Consider the following 19,752-nt stretch of genomic DNA (forward strand, 5'->3'; position numbering starts at 1 on the left):
CAATGTCTAAATTGTATTTGTTTATAAACTGACCTAATACTGTAAACTAGTTATAAATTCTATATAAGAAACATGAATACCGCATGTCTTTAAAGAGGAAAAAAAAATAATAGTAATGCATAAATAATATCTACCAAATCTAAAGTTGTCTAAAGTCTTAGGCAGGTGTGAAAAAAATGCTGTAAATTAAGAATTCTCTCAGAAATAGAAGTGGTCATAGTTTATTTTTATCCATTAACAAAATGCAAGTGTACCTAAAAGAATTTAATATTTAAACAGTTTTTGAAGGAACTTGGCAGGTAGGTTGTTCCAAACTTCTTGGAGAACTAACCACAGGTCTAATAATTATGCAGGCTGTCTCTCCGAGTCTGACTGGGATTACATGATGATGTTGAGCCACTGTAGGAGCCAAGCCATCACTTCCAGGACTCCTTGTCCTTTACACTGAAGATAGTTCTTAATGAGATTTGCTGCATGTTTGGGGTCATTGTCCTGCTGCAAAATAAATATAGGGTAAAATCACACACCTGCAAATAAAAATGTCCACCTCCCAAGTCTATAACTGGCTTATGAAGCAAGGACACATAAACAGGCATCACATAGTGAATAAAGGGGAGAGAACAATGTTCTTGGACAACTTGCCAGCCAGCTTGCTAACAACCAAATTAACCTGTCTAACAGTATGCGTTTAGAACAGGGGTTTAGTTAGCACACATTTGCAAATACATATGTAAGCCACAGAGCCACGTCACGGCACCCTGATAATCTGTGGTCCTAACTCTACAATTTCTGAGAGTCCCCCCATAGTAGAGGCACATGCATTTAATGGATAGATCAAGGGCAGGTGTACCTGAGGGAGCCCACCCCTCACACACCTCCCTGATGATATAGCTTGATGGTTAAGTGTCAGCCTGTACCTCTCATCAATGAGGATATCATTGATCCTGACCAAATCTCCAACTCCATTTGCAGAAATGCGTCCACAAACTTGCAAGGAACCTCCACAATGCTTCACTGTTGCCTGCAGACACTCATTATTGTACCACTCTCCAGCCCTTTGAGAACAAACTCCCTTTTGCAACAGCCAAATATTTAACTCATCAGCCCAAAGCACCTGCTGCCATTTTTCTACACCCCAGTTCCTATGTTTTCGTGCATAGTTGAGTTGCTTAGCCTTGTTTCCATGTCCTATGTACAAATTTACCTATGGTACAAAACCCCAACTGTCCTGCATAAAATGAACTGGTGAATAACAAAAATGTCCTGGTGGCAACGCAAAGTGAAAGGCAAACTTTCACATTTTGGTTTAGTTCAGCAATCCAGCCATTTTGTAAGAGAATTCAAAACCGCTGACAAACATTACGGTAACTAAATTCAGTGCCATACTCATGAGCAAACCTTCTGCTCCTATTATAACTCCCTGCATAGACATCTGATAAATGCTGCACAAAAAGTAATACCTCGACACTAATGATGCACACACACACCTACCAAAAGATATGTATGTTAACTATATCTGTGAGATGAATGAATTGTCAGCTACACAAGGCACTTGAACCTTTCATCACAATGTGATATTACTGGAAATGCTTCACTTTTTCCCATGAATAATAATAAAAAAAACTAGTCATAAGTGTATAAGTCATAAGTAGCCTTTGCTAACACTGCCCTCCACCAGAAATTAGGGGACTCTTTTCCTCCTTTGATGAAAATTGAATGATGACCAACATACTCTCCCCCCCCCCCCAAACCTCTTCTACCATACCTTCCCATGCCCCAGAATAACCCCCCCCCATCCTTTTTGTTATCTCCTTCTTTCTTTCTCCCAGTCTGGGAGGGGATCATGGGGCCCCTGTGTCTTGCCCAAACTCAAAAAAGCCTATAAAAATGGTACCAGGGGCATCTCATGGGGCCCCCTACTGAGCCTGGGCCCTCGGACAGTGCCCGAGTTTCCAAATGGTCAGTCCGCCCCTGTGTTACACTTAAATAAATTGAATTGCAGAAAAAAATCTATTAGAAAAAAGGGATAAACAGATTAAGCTTCCCATAATTCTATAATAATAATAAATGAAGCGTGCGCATATTCAGAAATATCTAGGTGAATAAAGAATTAAATGACGATTATGTGCAAATACTAAGATGCAAATATTCACTGTACTATACTAATGGCGTTGTACTCCATAGGCCCTCACTTTCACTGTCCTTTAACTGAATGACCTAATCATGCACAGCAATAGATGGGGAGTCTATTGTACCGGCATATCCAGCTGCTTTCACTGTACATGTTCTGTAGCTCTCCCTTTTAAATGCAAATTTAGCTCTGTATCCCTTACTGGTAAAGAGAGGCTCTGGGAGGGGAATGCAAAGCAAAGTCCTTTTTTTGTATTGAAGTCCACAGCAGGTGCTTAGAGTCTCATGTTCACCCCAGCAGCTGACAAAAAACATTGTCCCACCTGTCAAACTGTAGACAAGCAAACTGTACTGTACTCTCTAAATACCCAGAGAACATGCAGGAACAATTTTACTGCTTCTTTCAAATACCCAATAAACTGTGTGGAAGAAATGTTAGTAGTAGGCAGTGATTAATATGAGAAGTGTATAGCACTGGGATATCAGGAATATATCCACTTAGATCGTATGTTCAGGCTCTGAACAATCTAGATGATTTATTTATGCTATTTCATCAGATATAAACCATGTTTAATTTATGACCCATGCTGTGGTAACTAGAGATGAGCGAATTATTCAAAAATTCGATTCGGCTGATTCGGCGAATTCGCGGAATAAATTTGATTCGAGTCGAATATATTCGCTGCGAATTTAACTTATAAAAAGGATGTTTCTAGGCTTCAGAGAGCCTTTATATTAGTGCAGAACACTGTACCTTTAATTTAAATGCCCTTGGAGTCTGCTGGGGAAGAGAAATAATACTGTCAGTCAGTATGACATGCAGATGAGTGCCGTCGATCTTAGAATCACCGCACACTTCACTCATTTGGGCAGTCACGGGGCCAAAACCAGAGTGTGGAGCCACAGTGTGGCGGTGGAGGCAGCAGCAATGGGAGGCCATACAGCACCCTATGAAAAAATGGAACCCACCAGCAGTGTGAGGAGACCTGAAAGTGGCACATGGCAGAGTGTGGTAATGGAGACAGCAGCAATGGGAGGCCGTACAGGGACCCATGACACACTCTGGACCTGGCAGCAGCATGAGGAGGCGGTACAGGGGCCCATGACAGATTACGGGCCTGGCAGCAGCATGAGGAGTCGGTATGGGGGACCATGGCAGATTACGGGCCTGGCAGCAGCAATGGGAGGCCATACAGCACCCTATGACAAAATGGAACCCACCAGCAGTGTGAGGAGACCTGAAAGTGGCACATGGCAGAGTGTGGCGATAGAGACAGCAGCAATGGGAGGCCGTACAGGGACCCATGACACACTCTGGACCTGGCAGCAACATGAGGAGGCGGTACAGGGGCCCATGACAGATTACGGGCCTGGCAGCAGCATGAGGAGTCGGTACGGGGGCCCATGGCAGATTACGGGCCTGGCAGCAGCAATGGGAGGCCGTACAGGGACCCATGACACACTCTGGACCTGGCAGCAGCATGAGGAGGCGGTACAGGGGCCCATGACAGATTACGGGCCTGGCAGCAGCATGAGGAGTCGGTACGGGGGCCCATGGCAGATTACGGGCCTGGCAGCAGCAATGAGAGGCCCGTAATCTGCCAGCAGCCTATGACAAAATGGAACCCACCAGCAGTGTGAGGAGACCTGAAAGTGGCACATGGCAGAGTGTGGTGATGGAGACAGCAGCAATGGGAGGCCGTACAGGGACCCATGACACACTCTGGACCTGGCAGCAGCATGAGGAGGCGGTACAGGGGCCCATGACAGATTACGGGCCTGGCAGCAGCATGAGGAGTCGGTACGGGGGCCCATGGCAGATTACGGGCCTGGCAGCAGCAATGGGAGGCCCGTAATCTGCCAGCAGCCTATGACAAAATGGAACCCACCAGCAGTGTGAGGAGACCTGAAAGTGGCACATGGCAGAGTGTGGCGATGGAGACAGCAGCAATGGGAGGCCGTACAGGGACCCATGACACACTCTGGACCTGGCAGCAGCAAGAGGAGGCGGTACAGGGGCCCATGGCAGAGTGGCGAAGCGTAAGCAGCTTAAATTGAAGGCCATACAGAGGCCTATGTTAAAAATAATAACATGTTTGGGGCATGATTCATGGCGGATTTAGTCAGTTGTGTCAGGAACTGGGGGTTTGAAATCCAGACTAATCCACGCCTGATTCATTTTCACAAACGTGAGTCTCTCCACACTTTGGGTGGACAGTCGTGTCCTCCGCGGAGTTACAATACCTCCTGCCGCACTAAACACGCGCTCCGATGCCACGCTACTGGCCGGGCATGACAGCCTTTCAAGGGCAAATTCAGCTAGTTGGGGCCAAAGGTCAAGTTTCGTTGTCCAGTAGTCAAGGGGATTGTCTACCTCGGTTGGCAGGGTGCTGTTCAAGTAGGCCCAAGCCTGTTGTTTGAGGTCCTGCTCCAGGTCCACCTGATGCTGCTGCTGCTGCGGCTGGTTAGTAGTTTCCTCACTGCGCTGGTGAAGAAAGCTACTCGTCATCGACTGCAGACTGAGGCAGCCGCTGCTGGTGGAGCTGTACAGTCAACACACTGTAGGCCCAGGCTGACAAATCTGTGCCATCTGTGTCCCTGAGTAACAATTCTGTGTCCCTGAGTAACAATTCTGTGTCCCTGAGTAACGATTCTGTGTCCCTGAGTAACAATTCTGTGTCCCTGAGTAACAATTCTGTGTCCCTGAGTAACAATTCTGTGTCCCTGAGTAACGATTCTGTGTCTGTCCCTGAGTAACGATTCTGTGTCCCTCAGTAACGATTCTGTGTCCCTCAGTAACGATTCTGTGTCCCTGAGTAACGATTCTGTGTCCCTGAGTAACGATTCTGTGTCCCTGAGTAACGATTCTGTGTCCCTGAGTAACGATTCTGTGTCCCTCAGTAACGATTCTGTGTCCCTGAGTAACAATTCTGTGTCCCCGAGTAACAATTCTGTGTCCCTGAGTAACGATTCTGTGTCCCCGAGTAACGATTCTGTGTCCCTCAGTAACGATTCTGTGTCCCTGAGTAACAATTCTGTGTCTGTCCCTGAGTAACAATTCTGTGTCCCTCAGTAACGATTCTGTGTCCCTCAGTAACGATTCTGTGTCCCTGAGTAACGATTCTGTGTCCCTGAGTAACGATTCTGTGTCCCTCAGTGACAATTCTGTGTCCCTGAGTAACGATTCTGTGTCCCTGAGTAACGATTCTGTGTCCCTGAGTAACAATTCTGTGTCCCTGAGTAACAATTCTGTGTCCCTGAGTAACAATTCTGTGTCTGTCCCTGAGTAACAATTCTGTGTCCCTGAGTAACAATTCTGTGTCCCTGAGTAACAATTCTGTGTCCCTCAGTAACGATTCTGTGTCCCTGAGTAACAATTCTGTGTCTGTCCCTGAGTAACGATTCTGTGTCCCTGAGTAACGATTCTGTGTCCCTGAGTAACGATTCTGTGTCCCTGAGTAACGATTCTGTGTCTGTCCCTGAGTAACGATTCTGTGTCCCTGAGTAACGATTCTGTGTCCCTCAGTAACGATTCTGTGTCCCTCAGTGACGATTCTGTGTCCCTGAGTAACAATTCTGTGTCTGTCCCTGAGTAACAATTCTGTGTCCCTGAGTAACGATTCTGTGTCCCTCAGTAACGATTCTGTGTCCCTGAGTAACAATTCTGTGTCCCCGAGTAACAATTCTGTGTCCCTGAGTAACGATTCTGTGTCCCCGAGTAACGATTCTGTGTCCCTCAGTAACGATTCTGTGTCCCTGAGTAACAATTCTGTGTCTGTCCCTGAGTAACAATTCTGTGTCCCTCAGTAACGATTCTGTGTCCCTCAGTAACGATTCTGTGTCCCTCAGTAACGATTCTGTGTCCCTGAGTAACGATTCTGTGTCCCTCAGTGACGATTCTGTGTCCCTCAGTGACAATTCTGTGTCCCTGAGTAACGATTCTGTGTCCCTGAGTAACGATTCTGTGTCCCTGAGTAACAATTCTGTGTCCCTGAGTAACAATTCTGTGTCTGTCCCTGAGTAACAATTCTGTGTCCCTGAGTAACAATTCTGTGTCCCTGAGTAACGATTCTGTGTCCCTCAGTAACGATTCTGTGTCCCTGAGTAACAATTCTGTGTCTGTCCCTGAGTAACAATTCTGTGTCCCTGAGTAACGATTCTGTGTCCCTGAGTAACGATTCTGTGTCCCTGAGTAACGATTCTGTGTCCCTGAGTAACGATTCTGTGTCTGTCCCTGAGTAACGATTCTGTGTCCCTGAGTAACGATTCTGTGTCCCTGAGTAACGATTCTGTGTCCCTCAGTGACGATTCTGTGTCCCTGAGTAACAATTCTGTGTCTGTCCCTGAGTAACAATTCTGTGTCCCTGAGTAACGATTCTGTGTCCCTCAGTAACAATTCTGTGTCCCTGAGTAACAATTCTGTGTCTGTCCCTGAGTAACAATTCTGTGTCCCTGAGTAACGATTCTGTGTCCCTGAGTAACGATTCTGTGGCCCTAAAGTCTCTCTGGCCCTAACTCTGTCCCTAATACAGACAGGTCTGTCTCTCTTGAATGACCGGAGGCTAATGGAGAATTGTAAGATGGCCGCAATTTATAGCTCCACCATTACACAGTGCTGGCTGGCTGGCTGCTGATTGGCTAATGCGATCACATGTCATGAATGAATGCATTATGGGTCAGCGCGCCTTGTCTGCGCGCCTTCCCAGAGATCCCCGCTCCGTCGCCACACATGTCGCCGCCATTTTTGGGAAAATTCGATTCGTGCATCCGAAGTTTGCTAATTTTCGGATTCGGCGCGAATCGAATTTTTCCTGATCTTCGAAACGAATTCCACTTCGCCATGTTCGATTCCCTCATCTCTAGTGGTAACCCATATCAGCTAGTCAGTAATCAATATACTTTTCTCTGGCTGTTTTATGGCATTTATTCAGGGGCTTTTGTTCACATCACTACTTCCTTTCCCACCATACAAACCAATATAATAGGAAGCAATTAGGAAGGAGGTCAAAATCACCTGTGAAGGAATTACAGAAGGTCAAAAATTGCTGAAAGGTAAAAAAGGGTGCTTGCAAAAGATATATCACTGCTCTTTGCAGCATTCTCCTGTGAGCCCAGAACACCATTGGGACACACCACAGGGATGTCCCTGTTGCACAGGCCCCCACCCCCCCTCCAAAAGTCGGCTGAGAAATTATGGGCTTATTTTTTTATGGGAGAGGCTATAAAATAAATAGACTGGAATTGTCAGCAGAACACACAAGTAAATGTAAAATCTGACAGGCTGGTTGTACGCAAGTTGATCGATCATTCAACTTGGCTACGTTCAGTCTGCTCATAAATGGTTGGAAATTCGGCTGATCTCTGTCGAGCCGACTGAGATTTGAACTGGCTATGGCTGGCTTTAGTCAACACACTGTAGGCCCAGGCTGACAAATCTGTTTTTTTTCAAATCCAAACAACTTTTATTGTCAAGATAATAGAGAAAATGGAACAGTACTTACAGAATCCACAATGACATTACTGCAACAGCAGGATTACACATAAATAGAACAACGTGGATACACAGATCCCGTAATAAACAGAATAACAGATATGGTAATCAAACAAAACAGAGACCACAAGGATCCAAAACTTTCTTGAAAATATCTTGCTTTTTCCTTTTTACGTCTTATTCCTTCCCGACCAGATGTAAGCAGAAATGGGGGAAAGGAACAAAGCCAAAAACATCTTCAAACGTGCACTTGCCACGAAACGCGTTAGAGAGATGCTACTTCACCTACCACTACTACCCATATGGTCCACACCTTGATACGGGCGGCCATCTTTGGATTTGTTTATTGTAAGTGCTTCATTTGTTTATTACTCCTTAATAAAAGTTATTACACCATCGGAAGCCTCTCTTTTGGGTTTATTTCTGAGCCCTGAAGGTGATTCCTGTTCCTTGAGTGCATACCGCACCCCTGGAGGTCGCTGACACTAAAGGATTCCACTACACACTGGATGAGCGTTTATTCCACTGGATACCTGGTAATGCCACAACAGGAGAGGACGCAGATGTTTCTGGTGACCACAGCAGAGACGACCACCACTCCGGCAGGTTTCCTGATCCATTGACCAGGAGTAGGTCATTTTACTCTAATGCGCTACTATCTGCGCTATCTGGTTAGTGCATTCTACAGCCACACTTCCTACCACAGATGTCACAGATTTATTTTTGTCACTCCAATGATATATTGACTTTGACACCTATGTCACCATTTACACCTTTGTAACCAGGAGAATGTTATAGTATTGGTTGCCTAAGACCATTACTTTTATGCTAGCTGCGTTTATATCTATCCAGGTGGTCACACTTCATCGTGAGACAGACCTTTCTACTCTAGCGCTGCATGTTTTGTATTTGTGACTGTTATCCCACGAGGCGTTTTGGAGGCTTCCTTTCATGCTAGCTGCTTGCATACTTTTGTTCTAAAACTATCCAGCGCTCGTTACACCCTTTTTTATATCTTTTTTTATATCTATTTTAATAAAAAAAAACACATCAACAACAACCTCTGGTTCACCCAAGACGTCTCATCAAAAAGAATGGGCAATGTTCATGAACTCCCCCAGGGGAGGAGTGGAGCCATGGACCTTATATGAAATATCACACCTGCAAAAGTCCACTATCAATTGAGGGGCGAGTTCAGGTGTATCCAGCCAACCCTGCCATACCTGCTGGAACTTACGATAAGCATTGCGATGTTGGTACGTGAGTTTCTCCCGTGGGAGTAAAGAATTAACATAATCTATCCATTACTTACTAGTCAGAGGAGCCGATGATAACCAGTACATTGCTATCAACTTCCAAGCCAGATATAAAAGTCTAGATACCATAATATACCCTCCTGGTTGGAACAGTTCTTGGTCCAGTGCACCCAACAGACAATGCAAGGGATATATTGCGATACTAGAGAAATAAATTGGAGAACCTCATTCCAATATCTATGTAACTTGGGGTAATGCCAGAGCATATGAATGAAATCACCCTGTTTGACCCTACACCTCGGACAATCAGGTGAATCCCGCCTGCCCCACCAATACAGTTGCACAGGGGTCCTATACGATGGAGAATAAACAATTGAGACAATTTATGAGAGGGAGAAAGAAATTCCTGGAACAGATTCCAGGGCAGCATCCCAGACATCTCCAGCAAACTCTCCAATATCCCGGGACCACTGCGCCCTGCTCCAGAGACTAGATTGATCCTGTACTATGGACAATAGCTGGGAGTATACCCGAGAAATCATGCCCTTCTTATGGGTTGTCTGAGTGACATCCACAAATCTATTTTACAGCCAATAATTAAATCTGAATTACGAGTAATTATGACAAACATAACTGCCTAGCACCATTATAAACCAAGGGAACTGGCAGGATTTTACAGTGCTGGAATTTCCAGAAAAGAACATCTAAAAAGGTAACTTACAATTTTTCAATATTTTTTTTTTACAATATGCTAAGTGAATGAGAACATGAAATGAAATCAAACATGGAAATACACTTTAAATTTGGAGATGGTATAAACATTTTGTAATAACGTTGTTCAATTTGGGATTAATATTATATGGGAAGTAATAAGCATCATCCACAAATGCAAATATATGTTTTTGGCCTCCTGTGAATACATCTTTTATGTTAGGATTCTTGTGTAGGGCAATAGCAATAGCCAATGGTTCAATGGCCAGTAGAAAATGGATTTGAAATAGAGGAACTGAAGACAGTTGCAGTAGAGGCCTGGCAGAGCATCACCAGGGATGAAACCCAGCGTCTGGTGATGTCTATGCGTTCCAGACTTCAGGCTGTAATTGACTGCAAAGGATTTGCAACCAAGTATTAAAAAGTGAAAGTTTGATTTATGATTATTATTCTGTCCCATTACTTTTGGTCCCTTAACAAGTGGGAGGCACATATGCAAACTGTTGTAATTCCTACACCGTTCACCTGATTTGGATGTAAATACCCTCAAATTAAAGCTGACAGTCTGCAGTTAAAGCACATCTTGTTCGTTTCATTTCAAATCCATTGTGGTGGTGTATAGAGCCAAAAATGTTAGAATTGTGTCGATGTCCCAATATTTATGGACCTGACTGTATGTGCTCAGTTTTAAAGGGATGAGGTGGCAACCCTAGCAGAAACCCCCTTACATCAGAGTTCCCCTTTACATCAGAGTCTACAACTTTCCCCCTTACATCAGAGCCCCCCCTTAAATCAGAGTTCCCCTTTACATTCCAGAGTCTACAGAGATCTCTCTTATAGTGTAAGTGGAAATTCTGTAGGGGAGCTCTGCGGACTCTGATCTAGAGGGGTCTGCAGACTCTGATGGTGCGGGCTCTTCGGACTCTGATGTAGAATGGTTCTACGTACTCTGATGTAGGGGGCTCTGCAGACTCTGATGGTGGGGGGCTCTGGGGACTCTGATGTAGGGAGGCTCTAGAAACCCTGAATAAAGGGGAATTCTGGGAACTTTGATGTAAGTGGGGGCTCTGGTTACCAGAGACTCCCTTATACCAGAGTTTCCCTTACACCAGAGTCTGCAGTGTCCCTTCTTACATCAGAGTTCCCTCTTTACATCAGAGTTCTCAGTGTTCCCCCTTAAATTAGATTCCACAGAGTTCTCCCTATACATCAGAGTCTGCAGAGTCACCAATTACAGTGCAAGGGAACTCTATGAGTTCAGATGTAATGTGAACGCTGTGGATTCAGATGTAAAGGGGAAGCTCTTCAAATTCAGATGTAAAGGGGAACTCTGGATTGAGATGTAAAGGGGAACGCTACAGATTCAGTTGTAAAGGAGAATTCTGTGGATTCAGATGTAAAGGGGGACTCTTATGAATAAATCCATATGATTAGAAATGTTATTCACTATATATATATATATATATATATATATATATACCGTATTTGCCGGCGTATAAGACAACTTTTCAACCCGTGAAAATCTTTTGAAAAGTCGGGGGTCGTCTTATACGCCGGTATACGGCGAGCCAGTGTCAGGGCGGCGCCACCCCCCTTCCTCCTCCAACGGACACCAAGTACAGGGGTGGGCAGAGGGACTGCTGTACCTTACCTGGCTCCGGTCCCACGACGATCCGGTCCAGGAAGCGCGGCTGCTCCTTCTTTCAGTTCGGCCACTCGATGGTCCCGCCGCCCGCTCGGCTCCGCCTCCTCACCGGTGATTGGGCGCCAGCACTGGAAAGGCACACAGGCGACCAATCACCGGCGAGGAGGCGGAGCCGAACGGCCCCGAGAAAATCAAGCGGCCGAACTGAAAGAAGGAGCAGCCGCTCCTCTCCCCCACTGACACTAACGATGGGGCACTATTCCTCCTCCATACTGAGACCAACGATGAGGTACTGTTCCTCCCCCACTGACACCAACGATGGGGCACTATTCCTCCTCCCCACTGACACCAACGATGGGGCACTATTCCTCCCCCACTGACACCAATGATGGGGCACTTTTCTCCCCACTGATACCAATGATGGGGCACTATTCCTCCCCCACTGACACCAATGATGGGGCACTATTCCTCCCACTGACACCAATGATGGGGCACTATTCCTCCCCCACTGACACCAATGATGGGGCACTATTCCTCCCCCACTGACACCAACGATGGGGCACTATTCCTCCTCCCCACTGACACCAATGATGGGGCACTATTCCTCCTCCCCACTGACACCAATGATGGGGCACTATTCCTCCTCCCCACTGACACCAATGATGGGGCGCGTTGGAAGAGGGGTAGTCTTATACGGCGAGTATAGCTCAAACCCTATATTTTAACAGGAAAAGTAGGGGGTCGTCTTATACGCCCAGTCGTCTTATACGCCGGCAAATACGGTATATATAGTATACTTTTAAAAATATGCCACTAAAGCGTTTGGGTTTGGCTTGAAGAAAAGGTGGCAACCCTACACAAGCGGCAGGAAGCCATTCCACTGCAGAACATGTGAAACATTCCTTCTGCAGGGACCGCAATTGGAGTAAAGAGCCCCAGGCTTAGAGAGAAGGAGGGGTCAGGGAGGCCTTTCATGGTTTCTTTTACCGGGGCACTGAAGGTTCTAGTTGCGCCTCTGCCAGCTCTTGCTGCTACTACATGAAAAAACTCAAATTATTCTCCTAGTGACAATCACATTTTTTATTCTCATGTGCACTATAATACCATAATCTCTTGTGATAGTATTAACTAAAAATATCATGACATATATTTAATGAATAGTGGTAGTAACAAAAATGCTTTTGAATAATTTTTCAAATTAGAATTAAGCCAAATATTGTCAGTGCTAAAAGTGATCAATATATACACAAACATAGTGTCCAGAAAAATATTTTTTTTCATATACAATATATGAATTTGATGCCACTCTTTCAACCATAAACCAGAATATTTCTTTTTAAAAATAGGTTTACTAGTAACCCAAAAATGAAAAGGGGGAACATAGTCTGGTGTACAACAGCTTTTTGGAGATCAAATTAATAACAAATTCCTTCCATTGCGCACTGGACATTATATTAATATTTGAAATGTCTGGTTTGATTGGATTCTTGGTGGCCAGGAACATATCCAACCTGATCTGAATGTATATATTGTGGTATGAAAGTATTAATCTTGTTAGCTAATATTTTAGCCATTGATTTATTATCGTTTATTAGGGAAATAGGTTGATAATTTCAGCAGGTTGATAAATAATTTTTTTCCTTTGGGAGCATGTGTGTATATATATATATATATATATATATATATATATATAAGCTTAGTTTTCTGTTTGATGAATGGGATTCCGATTTCTAATGCTATTAAAGCAATCACAAAGGGTTGGAGCTAGTGTATCCATGAATTTGTATATTATGTGCCAGATAATCCCTACTTTGGTTTTGATTATCTCAGGACCCTTGACTGCTGCAGTGTGGTGGAGAAGAAGCTGCGGAGAGGAGTTGGTAGGTAAATCTTCTTTTTTGTTCTCCTAGACCAGGGGTGTCGAACCTTTTGACATTCCCGGGCCACATTGGAAGAAGAGGAATGGCCCTGGGCCTCAGATAAAATGCACAAACAATAAGGATAGGTGATGGGCAGAAAAAGTCGGGCAGATCACAAGTTAACGATCACTGATATAGATAATTTATGCATTTAAAAAAAAAATCCCCCAAAAATTACATTTTTTAACAACTTCAATACTGGGCACTTTCACCCCCTTCCTGCCCAGACCAATTTTCAGCTTTCAGCGCTGTCACACTTTGAATGACAATTGCATGGTCATGCAGCACTATGCCCCCAAATTAAATTTTTTTATTTTTTTTTTTTACTCAGATCTTTCTTTTGGTTTAATCACCACTGTGTTTATTTTCTGCTAAACGAATGAAAAAAATATTTCATGAAAATATTGAAAAAAAAAGATTTTCTGCGTTAAAAAAAACCTTTCTGTTATAAAATTTTGCAAATAAGTAATTTTTCTTCTTCACTGATGTGCTCTGATGAGACTGCACTGATGGACACTGGTGAGACTGCATTGATGGGCACTGATGAGGCTGCACTGATGAGGCAGCATTGATGGGCACTGATGAGGTACCACTGATGGGGCTGCAGTGATAGTCAGGATACTGATGATTAGTGCCCTGATTATTAGTGTAAACAACATACTCACTGTGTCCTGTCAGACTTGCTGATTATCTGCTCTTCTTACCTCACACAGAGACAGCATGTGACGAAAGGAATACAGATAACTGGCAAGTCTGTTTACATGTGACCAGCTGTGATCACATGAAGACAGCTGATCACATTGTAAAGGGCTGCTGTGATTGGCTCTTTACCATGATCTGTGATCAGCTGTGTCCAAAGGACACAGCGGTCACAGAATGCACCCAATGTGCACCCCAGGGGGCACGCAGGAACAGGAGAGCTGTTCTGTAGACATCTTTCTAGGGTTGCCACCTCATCCCTTTAGAACCGAACACATATTGATTACACAGGTTCTGTGGCTGATTAACCACTTGACCTCCTGAGGATTTACCCCCCCCGACCAAGACATTTTTTGCATTACGGTGCTGTGTTATTTTAACTGACAATTGCGCGGTCATGTAATGCTGCACCCAAATGAAATTTATGTCCTTTTTTTTCCCATGAATTGAGCTTTCGTTCGGTGGTATTTAATCAGCTATGTGTTTTTTATTTTTTGCTCTATAAAAAAAAAATGACCGACAATTTTGAGAAAAAAACTATACTTTTTACTTTTTGCTATTAAACATGTCCAGTAAAAAATTTAAAAAGTCAAATTTAGTCATAAATTTACACCAAAATGTATTTTGCTACGTCTTTGCTGAAAAAAATCCCAATACCTGTAAATTAATTGTTTTATCTGAAAGTTATAGCGTTTACAAATGGCGGTATATATACTGGGATTTTTTTTTTTTTTTTTACTAGTAATGCCGGTGATCAGCGACTTATAGCGGGACTAAGGCAGACATTCTGACACTGGGGGAAACAGACATCCCCAGTGACACCAATACAGTGAACAGTGCTAAAAAAAAAAAGCACTGGCACTGTACTAATGGCACTAGTCAGGAAGGGGTTAACATGAGGGGCGATCAAAGGGTTAACTGTGTGCTGTTTTACTGTGTGCTGTGTCTGTGTGCTTCACTGTAAGCACACTGCTTTGGATGGTTGTGCTGTGCACAGCCATCCAAAGCAGTGTGCATGAGCTGACAGGTAGGAGGACTATTTTGTTCACAAACAGTTCTCCCCATCGGAGATGCTCAGCAATCACCGGGCGCCGGCGAGTAATCACCGGCCAGGTCCTGGTGATTGACAGCCATGGCTGCGAATGGTAGGGTGGGTATGGCTTCCGCGCACCCCCTGGCCGTAAATGCAAAATCACGTATATATATATGTGATTTTGCGCACCCTTGCCACCCTGTAGCAGTATTTCTGCTATAGGGTGGACGGGAAGCAGTTAAGGTGGTAATTAAACTCACTTGGTGCCTTATCTGCAATAAATTTGCCTCAGAAGCTGTGTAATTAATATGTGTTCAGTTTTAAAGGGATGAGGTGGCAACCCTACATCTTTTGGCTAAAGCGGCGGTCGAGAAGTGATTACGTTTAGGATTTTGTGTTGGGTCACATGGACACCCCTGCCCTAGACCAAAATGAACAATTAATCCTAGCAGTGCAGGTACAGCTCCATTTCAAAGGAATAGTTTTTATTTGCCTAGAGCTGGTCTTTAAATGTAGTGCCTACATTTGTTTTTGCATTTTTAAAAAATTTTTTAGGTTTTTGTTTTCACATGGTGATTTAGCCAATAATACATTTCACTGGAATAGACTACCGCTGCAGGAGCAACATAGACACCTTTGGACAGCAGTCAATATGGGGAGAGGGTAGTGTTAGATGCTAGACCTAACTAACAAATTAAAACTGAACTCCAGTTAAGAGTTTTAAGCGGTTACAACTATTTTTTTTCCTTTTGGGAAAAAGGCTTTATATAAATGAATAAAAGGTGACCACTGATGGAAGACACAATTTTAAACACACGAACTTCATTGATTTATGTAATCGTTACACTTATGCGTGATATAAATTTACTTGGAATATTGCCTAATTGTGTTACACTATTCATGGTGCTGCACATTTGTTTTATCTGTATCAGCTTATTTGGTTGCTGCTAGCTGCCTGGCTCCCATAAGCACTGCCTTTTTACTTTTTCTTAGGTATTCCTTTTGCTTTGTTTGTTTTTTAAAAAGTTGCCTTTACATGGTTTTTAGTTGAATAAAAAGGTTTAGGATGGAACAGAAGAACAGTACATACTGTATAACCAGCTGGCTGAACGTCTCTTTCTGGTTTCTCTAACTCTCACTTGTTTCTGGAAAGTTGCTGAACATTCTGGTTGCAAGCCAGAGAAGGAAACTCACTGCTTCCTGTCTTGCATCAGATGTAGCTTAGTCTTTCCTATTGGTGTTAAAGTCACAGTTTGCTATATGCACACAGCCACAACAGCTTCACTACATACAGCTCAGATGAAAAAGCAGTCGGCAGTTCATCTGGGCATTTTCACATACGGTCAGGCTGAGTTAAAGCGGAGTTCCAGTCACACTGTAAAAAAATAAGTCAGCAACTACAAAACCGGTAGCTGCTGACTTTTAAAAAAACTGCCACTCACCAGTCCCACGATCCCGTGTTGCCCCTGCCACAGCCCATTTCACCGGCTGTCCAGTATTCCAGGCGCCGGCATCTTCAGTGTGGGCACCCGGCTGTGACAGCTTGCGGCTTCACAGTCAGGTGCCCACTGCGCATGCGCAAGTAGCGCTGCGTTTCCTGAATCACCCCGTAGAGTTCTGGGACCTGTCACGTGTCCCACAAGACTACGGAGAGGGAGGGGAGAGGACACCTTCCGCTTCCGATCGCCTAGGCCAGGGTAGGCAACCTTTGGCTCTCTAGCTGTTGTGGAACTACATTTCCCATGAGGCATTGCAACATTACAAAACTGACAGTTACAGCTATGACTTGCAGAGGCATGATGGAACTTGTAGTCCTGCAACAGCTGGAGAGCCGCAAGTTGCCTACCCCTGGACTAGGCGATTGCAGTGGAAGTGGGAGCGGGTACCTGTCAATTTCGGGTACCTGCTCCCCAAAGGTGCCAATCCTTAATGGGGAGCGGGGACCAGTCTTTAAAACGGAATGTCCCCTTTTTAGTGGAACTCTGCTTTAGGTTAATCTAACACAGAAACACTGGTCTGTGTAATTGGAAGTCACCATAATGTTCCCTCAAACTGGTAACACTGTGCTGCAGGTCTGCAGAGCAATGTGAATGTAAGACACAAGTAGAAGGGAAATGACAATGCAAACTAGTCTTGATTATGTAAAAAAAATGAAAGTGTTACTAAACCCAAGACCCTGCATTCACTATATCTTGTCTCCCACAGTAAACAGAACATGGGAATTTAAAGTGTTACTAAAACCGCAACAGTAAAATCAGTCTGTATATGCAGTAAAGCATGCTTGTTATATTCACTGTGGAACTTAAGGGGTTAATCCTCTGCATTGTGCAAAAAGGATGTTTGATCCTGTCCTCTCTGATCCTCCCCTTCTTCCACAGTGCCCATTACAGCTCCTGAACACAGCCTCGGGGACACCCTGCACATGCTCAGTCTGGTGTGTACTGCAAGAGAGTTTTTTTCTTGGGAGGGTGCATGTGATCATCAGAGGGCCAATCAGCACTGTCCAGACAGAGGGTCAGGGGTTATGCAATCTCATAGGGCAGTGAGAGAAGAATGAAAACGCCTACAAGATTCAACTAGTGATCAGCTGAACACTGATAGAAGTCACAAGACTGCTCTAACTGCTGATGAGAAAAGTTATTTAGCAGTTTATATTTACTAAAATAATTGCACTTCCATGTTCTGTGTACTGTGGTAGACCAGATATAGTGAATGCAGGGTCTTGGGTTTAGTAACACTTTAATTATTTTAGTAAATATAAGCTTCTAAATACTATTTTCTCATCAGCAGTTAGAGCAGTCTCGTGACTTCTATCAGTGTCTGGTCGGGCACTGGTTAAAGCTTGTTGGAGGAGTTTTCATTCTCCACTGACTGTCCTATGAAGCTGCAGGACTCCTTACCTGCTGTCTGGACAGTGCTGATTGGCCCTGTGCCGATCACATGCACACCCCCCCCCTAAAAAAAACTCCCTAGCAATACATACCAAACTGAGAATGTGCAGAGTTGTCTCATAGGGCTCTGTACTATCAGCAGATGGATTGGGGACTATGGAAGAAGGAGAGGATCAGAGAAGATAGGATCTAACAGCCTTTTTACACAATACAGAAGATGAACCCCTTAGGTTCCACAGTGATTATAACAAGCATGCTTTACTGCATATATAGACTGATTTTTACTGTTGTGGGTTTAGTAACACTTTAACCTTTGGCTGGAGCCTCATATTACACTGAATGATCAATTTACAATGTATTTTGTTAGCCCACACACTATTATTAGACATTATTAGGCTCAGTTCTCTACGCCAGCTCAGAGGTGGACCTAATTACCACCAGTTTTCTAACCTGAAAACTGGCAGCAATTACGTAAGAATTTTCCTTTCAATAGTTTTTATTGGATGTTTGGTATTTTTTTAAGTATAAAATACAGTTTCAAAAACTTAGTAGTACAAAAACAGGATCACAACTATGAACAACAGTCAACAGCAGCCGTATACAAAAGAAACGTAATTAGAATAGGTAACGTTCTAAACGACTTGTCAAAAGGTAGAAATAGAACATACACGTCAACCGTGTCGGTTAGGTAGCCAGTGTACAGAAAACGTAGTCTGTCAGTAGCTCAACCGCCGTCACAGGGAATATACTAATGTATTACAAACAGAGATGTGTAAGACATCTCACAGGTTGTAGGGAATCCCCGTGGGATAGCCAAGAAATGGAAATCAAAAGAAAAGAGAGAGAAAGGGAAAGAAGCAGATTGAAGGGAATGGATATCTAGAACACCTGAATTCAATTTGGAAAGTTTAAACAGAGGGGAATCTGCTGAAATCTCAGGATGGGCGTGTAGGATCCATGGAGTCCAGGTTTCGAGGAATCTCTCATGGGTGTCTGAGAGGATGCTAGACAGTTTCTCGTTTATAAAAAAATTGCCTTGCAGCCCTAGTGACAGGTTCTTAAAGTGGCAGTGTTACAACTACCTGACTTTGCCACACAAGTTAATAATGTTACCAAAACTGACGCAAATGCTTGCCTGAATTAGGTGCAGGTGGTTCTTAATTGAATTACCACCAAAAAGTTGCGTTAGTTCCCCAGACTATGCCTCTTCTGCATTAGTCATCTTACCTGCTTGTTCGCAATGCACACTATGCTGCTCATGTACAGCTCGGTGTACAATTGTGGCATCTACTGAGATGAATGAACTCCAGCACATGCGTAGGAGGGATGTCAGAAATTGGGGGAAGACCAGCCGAAGATTTCAACGGCCAGCAAAGTTGCTCATGGACATTACATTGCTGGAGTGGAGATTAGTACAGGTGCACTTTAAATATTTTTTTTCTGCCTGGTATATCACTGTAAATACTGCTGATTTCAGCCAGGGCTTAGGATAGTAATGTAGAACCTAGAAACTAACAAGATAGTCTACAATGCTTGTAGACACACGGGGTATTAATTAATATAAAGTATCTGAGGCAAACTTCGTCCAAACTGGAGTGTAGTCAGTCACCTTTTAAATTTTAATTTTCAAGAAATACAAATGAATGAAAGATAGATGCTGATTATCAAGGTACCCTTGATAATGTCATTTATGATGAAACGCGCTGGTTGGAGCCGGAGGCTGTCACGCCACATACTTGTGCATGCGCACTCCTGCATTTGGTGGAACGTTGGTGAACGGAGCCTAGCGGAACTTTATTTAGAATGCCTGTATACAAGATCTTCATGTGAGTTTTATACCTTCCTTTTAATAAACATTTTATTGGATTTACAATATTGGAGCCTTCTCTTTTCTTCCTTATGTGAGTGTTATGTCAATATTGCCCGTTCATGGAAGAAGAGTTGGTGCTAATTCTCTTATCTGCTTATGATTGGTTG

At 43.8% G+C, this 19,752-nt stretch overlaps 1 long non-coding RNA gene across 1 annotated transcript; it reads right to left on the minus strand.

Moving 5' to 3' along the window:
• Positions 1-205: 205 nt before the first annotated feature.
• On the minus strand, positions 206-16,062 carry LOC149436142 (uncharacterized). Its single transcript, XR_016308329.1, has 2 exons — positions 15,975-16,062; positions 206-495 (listed from the first exon to the last, which is right to left on the minus strand). It is a non-coding gene; the product is annotated as an uncharacterized LOC149436142 (long non-coding RNA).
• Between the last annotated feature and the right edge of the window lie 3,690 nt (positions 16,063-19,752).

This window comes from Staurois parvus, unplaced genomic scaffold, assembly GCF_062004578.1.
Source record: "Staurois parvus isolate SC_StPar_1 unplaced genomic scaffold, SC_StPar_1.0 ptg001418l, whole genome shotgun sequence".
Classification (NCBI taxonomy): Eukaryota; Metazoa; Chordata; class Amphibia; order Anura; family Ranidae; genus Staurois; species Staurois parvus.